Source organism: Mustela nigripes, chromosome 1, assembly GCF_022355385.1.
Source record: "Mustela nigripes isolate SB6536 chromosome 1, MUSNIG.SB6536, whole genome shotgun sequence".
NCBI classification, from domain to species: Eukaryota; Metazoa; Chordata; class Mammalia; order Carnivora; family Mustelidae; genus Mustela; species Mustela nigripes.
The window spans coordinates 132,180,376-132,186,375 of record NC_081557.1 but is presented as its reverse complement, the minus strand read 5'-3'; the positions used below and the strand labels follow the sequence as shown (position 1 = coordinate 132,186,375).

Here is a 6,000-nt window from a genome sequence, read left to right as displayed (position 1 = left end):
GTGAAGGGGAAGCAGGCTCCCTGCTGAGCACAGAGCCCGATTCGGGGCTCGATTCCAGGACCCTGAGATCATGACCTGAGCCAAAGGCAGAGGCTTAACCCACTGAGCCACCCAGGCGCCCCCTGGTTGGTCAAGTTTTGCAGGGCATCAACTTTCAATTTGAATTTTCTGTATTGTTTCAAAATGTTTAAAGTTATTGTGTTAGCTTCCTAATACAAATACAATTATAATACAATTAGCTGCTGTAACGGAGTAACACAAACTGAGGAGCTTAAAACAACAGAAATTTATTTTCTCAGTGCAGGAGTCTAGAAGTCTGAAAATTAAGGTGTCAATAAGGTTACACTCTCTTTAAGGTCTCCAGGGAAGAATGCTTGTTTCTTCCAGCTTCTGGTAGCCCCGATTTTTCTTTAACTTTTGACAGCCTAACTCCACTCTGCTCCCATCTTCACATAGCCATCTTTCTGTTTTTGTCTCTTCTTCTTATAGGGCCACTAATTATACTGAATTAGCTCACCCTAATGACCTTACTTTGATCACATCTGTAAAGAACATATTTCCAAATGAAGTCATATTTATGGTGGGGGAGGATATTTGAGGGGACACAGTCAGCCTACAATATTTATTTAAAAAAAATTTAATGGCAATATTCTATCAAACAATGTCCTTGGTCTCTTTAAAACATCAGTATCATGAAAAATTGGGGGAGGAACTTTGAAGATTAAAAGAGTTAAGAAACATACACAAGGGGCGCCTGGGTGGCTCAGTGGGTTAAAGCCTCTGCCTTAGGCTCAGGTCCTGATCCCAGGGTCCTAGGATCAAGCCCCGCATCAGGCTCTCTGCTCAGCAAGGAGCCTGCTTCCCTTCCTCTCTCTCTGCCTGCTCTCTGCCTACTTGTGATCTCTGTCAAATAAAGAAATAAAAATCTTAAAAAAAAAAAATACACAAAATGCCTTGCTTGAAATCTGATTGAATCCTGGTCTGGGGGGGAAAAAAAAGCTGTAAGGATTTGTTTTAACAACTGTCAAAATTTAAGTATGGACTGGTACTAGGTATCAGGGAATTATTGCTAATTTTCCTAGTTGTGATAATGTTATTCTTCTTGTGCTGGGGAAGTTGTTATTCTTAGGAGATGCATGTTGAAGTACCTAAGGGTAAAGTATAATGACTGCATCCTACTTTCCTCATGCTTCAGAGGGAAAAAATCACAATATAGAGGAAACAAATATAGCAGAATTTTTAAAATATGACTGATCCTGTCATGCCCATGTCATATTCAGCTATTTTAACTTGAATTTAAGCATCACATAAATTTTCAGCATTTATCATATACCTTAGAGAAACGAAAAAAAAAAACATCGCGTATGGGTATGCAATGTACTATTCTTTGAAGTTTTCTGGTCGTTTGGATATTTTTTATTTTTTAAAAATTATTTTATTGGGGCATCTGGGTGCCTCAGTAATTAAGCTTCTGCCTTCAGCTCAGGTCATGGTCCCAGGGTCCTGGGATCCAATCCTGCATCAGACTCCCTGCTCCACGGGAAGCCTGCTTCTCCCTCTTCCACTGTTTGTGTTCTCTCTCCCGTTGTCTCTCTCTGTCAAATAAATAAAATCTTAAAAAAAAATGATTTTATTTATTGACTTGAAAGAAGGCAAGAGAGCATAGAGAGGAAGAAGCCAACTCCCCACTGAGCAGAGAGAGCCCTACATGGGGCTCAAGGGAGTCTGGATCCCAGGACCCTGAGATCATGACCTGAGCAGAAGCCAGAAAATGGACTGAGCCACAGAAGTGCCCCGTGGATATTTTCATAACAACTTTGCGGGGAAAAACTATTACAAACGAAAACTTTCCAGCCATCCCCAGTTACCATGTATAAAACACGAACTCTTTAGCGTAACTGCTGATTTCCGCATCATCACCTCAGTTCATTATCCCCAGAGTACATTTGCATATTATATTGAAGCAAGGATAACACATAACTAACTTTAGATTTCTTCCTCCCTTGCCAGAGGTTTCTATACTGTTTGCCCCTCCCCGCCGCCCCCCTACCCGCGCGTCAACTTTTTTCAAATTCCAGTTCAGATGTCAACTCCTCCGTAAAGATTTCTTCCCACATTACTCTTTCAAGAAGAGTGCTCCTTTTCTTGAACAGTTATTCATTATTGCACCGGAATATAAACCCCTTGAGCCCGGGGGCCGGGTTTACCGAATTGGGGCTGGCACACGTTAATTTAATAAACGTTTGCTGAAAGTAAATAAATTCAGTTCGGCCGTGTGGAATCCTCAAATTCCGTGTTTCCCCCCAAACCCTTAATTTCCAAGCATGATGCTTGAAACTGCGTAATAGCTAAAACTGGGTTATCCGTTTTCTCTGTATGTAACTTTGGCACAGAACCCTCAACGACATATGAGGCGCGGGGCGCCCCGCTGCATTCCCTGCTCGCGATTGGAAGCACAGACATCATCCGGTGCTGAAGGCCATTTCTCTCGATCTGTTTCGAAGCAGAGCTCGCGGACCGCCGCTTCAGCCTTCCGCTTTCGGGGCCGATGCTTGCCGGGACTTCACACGCTGCTCCGAGGCTCCTGCCGGCGTGGAATCGGACCCCCCGAGGACGCCGGGGACAGCGCGTGCCTGCGGCCTTCCGACAATGTTCCCCCCAAGGCGGCCGCCTCGTGTCCTTTCGCGAAGTCACCAGAGGGGCAAAGAGCCCAGCGTGAGTGACGTGAGCTAATCGCCAGGGAAAGGTTTCACCCCCAGCGCGGTCGCTCAGGGCTGGCCAGCTCGCTTGGCCCCTCCTCCTGGCGGGGGCACTGGCCCGCCCACCGTTTCCACATTGCCCAATAGGCGCGGATGCGGCTCCAACCGCGGCCGGTGGGGGAGGTGTTCGGCGGCCAGACGCTGAGCGGCCGTTCACGTCAACGTGGTGACGTCACGCGTAGACGCACCTGTCGGGCCCCCTGGTGCTGCTGTTTCTCTTCCCCTTCCGTGGCTCGGGGCCGGTCTGGTCCGGAACCCACAGCCCCTTTTTCACAGTCCCAGTCCGCCCGCGGCCGGGATTTGGCCTGCGTTAGGAGGGAAGAGGGTGTGGTGGGTTGAAAGGCATTCTACTTCATTTCCGAGTTGGAGCGTCGATTCAGGTTTAGTCTTTTAAGAGGGAAGTGAGGTTGGAGATTTTTATTTTTAATTTTGGGTGGAAGCAGTTGACTTTAGGGCCCTCCAAAGCAAGCGGATTTAACTTAATGATTCTCCAGTGTTTGAAGGAGGACAAAAAAGGTCCCACCTGGCAAAATTTCTGTAACCTCTTCAGTAGAAAACCCAAGGTATCTTTTATATTGCAGTAGTTTTTGTTGTGTCGAGCTTTCTTCAGGTGGAGCTCCCAGGGTAGCTAGGTTTTTAGCTTTGAAACAGATGCAGAATCCAAAGGCAGCGCAAAAAACAGCCACCGATTTTGCTATGCCTCTGAGCTGCAAGGTGAGTTGCATTGTATGAGTGAAGATTCGTTAGCTGTTATGTTCACAGATTTTGGGTCAGCTGATGCCAGGGCTCTCGTCTTGGTTGTCTTATAACAGATACCTACATGATGTCAAACCTACACGGATTAGGTATATACCCTCGGACGTTCTTTTAAGATTCCGCCTACTTCCTTTAGGAACTGTCGAAGGACCTTTTAATAGAGTGCAAGTAGGTCCCAGGAGAAGATAAATATTGAACTCAGAGAGTGGGTTTTACCTTTGCCAAATTGCCCAAATATAATACTGTTTTTCTATCTTTAGTCTAAATTTATGTGTTCTATCAAGACATAATTTGTGTATATGTGTAACATTTGTGTTTTGATCTTGAACTTTGATTAGAAACTATCTTAGAATCTCAAATAATTTCCCCATATAATAGGCTTTATTTGTATAGTATTTAAAAGTGGAACACAGGAAGTTAATTACTTATACATATGTATAAGATTTCTGAAATTTCTTTTTCTTTTGGAGGGAAAAAAACCCCTTATTTATAAGAATTGGATCAACCATTTTCTTTCCTTTTTTTTTCTTTTTGATAATTCAGAAGTTCACTATATAAACTTTTTTGATCCATGCAATTAAGTTAATGCAGCATCATTGTGGCTTGTGTCATTGATTGTTGGATCTTTCCAGAAATGCTTTGCTTTTCATCTCTGAACAGTTTAATTTAATTTACAAGATTCTTTTTTTGACGAGGTCGGTATGGAAATAGTTTAACTTATGTCAATTTTATGTGCCTTTGTGAGTCACTAGAAAATGCTATCTGTGTAGCCCAAGAGTACCTGTAAGAGTGCTAATGTATATATTGTTGATTTTCATCTTAAAAGGTGCTGGTGATTGTTGCTGCATAGTGTGGCTTAAAAACCAGGTGTGTGACTTACAGATACTTTCTCAAATTGAGTATGCTTTTATGACCTCTGGTTGATAGGAACAGCCACTATTTGCAGAATCCATGCCAACACCCTCCCACACCCTACCTCCCACACTCTTCAAAGACTGATTCTTTGCTTGGAAAATGTGTCAAATGATTTTAAGAGGTCAATAGAACTATATAGTACTTATATTTTGGAAATTGTGTCTTAAGCATGTGTTTCCAATCACATAGTTCATTAAGAATGTAAAAATCCAACTTGGTAATGGGTATATACAGTTCAGTGGAAAAGATTTGCTGAGATTATGGTTTTATGTTAATAAATTGGCTATTTTCCAGGTTGTATTGGTGGTAGGCTTTCCATTTCCTGTTCTGTAACATGTTGGTAATAATTTTCAGACCACTCAGGGAGCCAGATTTGATCTCTGTGGTGGGTCAGATATCAAAGCAGTATTCTGTGGCATTTGGGCACTCTCACTGCTTTGTAGAACTTTCATCGGAGTTTTTAGTGAAACTTATCAGCAGTGATGTAACACATATAAATGTTAATATTTATTAAGTGATTTCTGTGGTTTTGGATCATTTGTGGTTTTTTTGTGGATTATCTCAATTATCACGCCAACCCCAGGAAACTGGTATTTTGTTTTCCTGTTGTACAGATGTGGAAACTGAGGCACAGAGGATTTAATTAACTTGCCCAAGTTCTTAGTAAGTGTCACAACCGGTAGTATGATTTCAGAGCTCTTGCTCTCAATAGCTGCAGTATATTTCATGTAACACTAGTCAAAATTTTAGAGGAAAAGTTAGGATGAGAGATACGGTACCGTCGGTTCATTTATTTTTCAATTATAAAAATAATTTAAAATTACAGAAACTGGAAAATATTTGAAACCTTTATTCTACTCTAATAAAGTTTTTTTGTGTGTTTTCTCATACTCACACTCATATGTGTATGTAGACATTGTGGCTATGATTTGTGTTGATTTTTAAGGATGAAATTTTCTTCACTTAAGTATAAATTGTAGGATCAACCCATGTGGGGAAACTGCCCATTTGCATTGCTAAATACAGAGATTTGATCTGCGTCTTTGACTGGAACCAGTTAAATAAATATATTCTTTGCCCTTTTGAGAAGTGGTTGAACAGTTTGTCTTGTACAATCATGAAAATTACTTAGTTTTCAAAGAGTAAGTCTTCCACATCATCTTTTTGTTGGATTATTGTTTGCCTTTCATTTTTTTTATAGTCTAAGCTTATATTTTTAAAATTTTTTTGTTTTTCTTTTTGTTTTTACTTCTAAAGTTATCTAGTATTTTTAACTTTTGAATGGCTCCAAAATTTCTTATGAATCTAGGAAACTTTCTTTAGAGAAAACATCTGCTTCTTTTAGAGGGTTATTCATTTAATACTTTTTTTGAAGAAAAACATAAGCACAACAATTTGGACATGGAACTAACTTAATAGTAGAGACAAAATATCAACTTATTACTGCTTTTGGGAGAAATCAGTTTCATTATTGTTATATCTTGTATGTGGTGACAATTTGTATCAGAATAAATACTTTATTACTATTGCAATGTTCTGACCTAAGTTTTGTGATGTTGTATGGAGTAGA

General features: G+C 40.8%; 1 protein-coding gene across 3 annotated transcripts in view; it reads left to right on the top strand.

Moving 5' to 3' along the window:
• The first annotated feature begins 2,939 nt into the window (after positions 1 to 2,939).
• CLCN3 (chloride voltage-gated channel 3) overlaps positions 2,940 to 6,000 on the top strand; it is a 100,885-nt gene continuing 97,824 nt past the window's right edge. For 2 of the 3 annotated variants that reach the window (XM_059374139.1, XM_059374113.1), the window contains exon 1: positions 2,940 to 3,473. The gene's annotated coding sequence lies outside the window, so the exon portion shown is untranslated. Of the gene's footprint in view, positions 3,474 to 4,365; positions 4,383 to 6,000 lie in introns of those variants that run through there. The other variant, XM_059374121.1, reaches the window with a different exon arrangement.